The following is an 824-nucleotide window of genomic DNA, read 5'->3' on the forward strand; positions in this document are numbered from 1 at the left end:
TCACGTAACCAATCACTCAACTGGCCAGATCACTCAACTGGCCACCTTTTCAATTTCAACCCATCATCAACAATCAAAGCTCAATTTCTCAACCACAATGAAAATTCAAGCCTCTAATCAGGAAGGAAAACTTCTTTTGGCCATTAGAGTCTATGAAATCAAGCAAATTTCTAGCATTCAAGCTGCTGCTAAGGCCTATGGTGTCTCTCATGCCACTCTATTTAATCAACTACATAGAGGCATTCCATATGTGAAATCCCAGTCTCAACATCAGAAATTGACATCTACAGAAGAAGAAGCTCTAGTTCAATGAATAATCTCCATGGATGAGAGAGGCCTACCTCTCTGAATTGCAAGTATACAATATATGGCCATTGAGCTACTCAGAGTCTATGAATCTAGCATATTCTCTAGTATTGAAGAATGCTGAATGCAGAGATTTATTAAACATCATTCTGAACTGAAGATCAGACTCACACATAGATATGATCACCAGTGAGCTCTATGTGAAGATTCAGAGATTATAAAGAGGTGATTTAGAATGATGAATAATGTCATGAAGAAGTATGAAATTCTATCTGAGTATACATATAATTTTGATGAAGTTAGCTTTCTTATGAGAGTTATTTCAACAATCTTAGTGATCACTAGATCAGAAAGAGCTGGAAAGGCATCTTTTATACAGTTAGAAAATAGGAAATGAGTGACTGTGATTGAGTCAGTTAATACAAGAGAACAGAGTCTGCCTTCAATGATTATTCTCAAGAGCAAGCTATACTAGACTTCATGATATATAAATCTGTCAGCAGATTGAGTAATTGAGA

The sequence above is a fragment of the Paracoccidioides brasiliensis genome (genome assembly GCF_000150735.1).
Source record: "Paracoccidioides brasiliensis Pb18 unplaced genomic scaffold supercont2.9, whole genome shotgun sequence".
In the NCBI taxonomy this organism is placed as follows: Eukaryota; Fungi; Ascomycota; class Eurotiomycetes; order Onygenales; family Ajellomycetaceae; genus Paracoccidioides; species Paracoccidioides brasiliensis.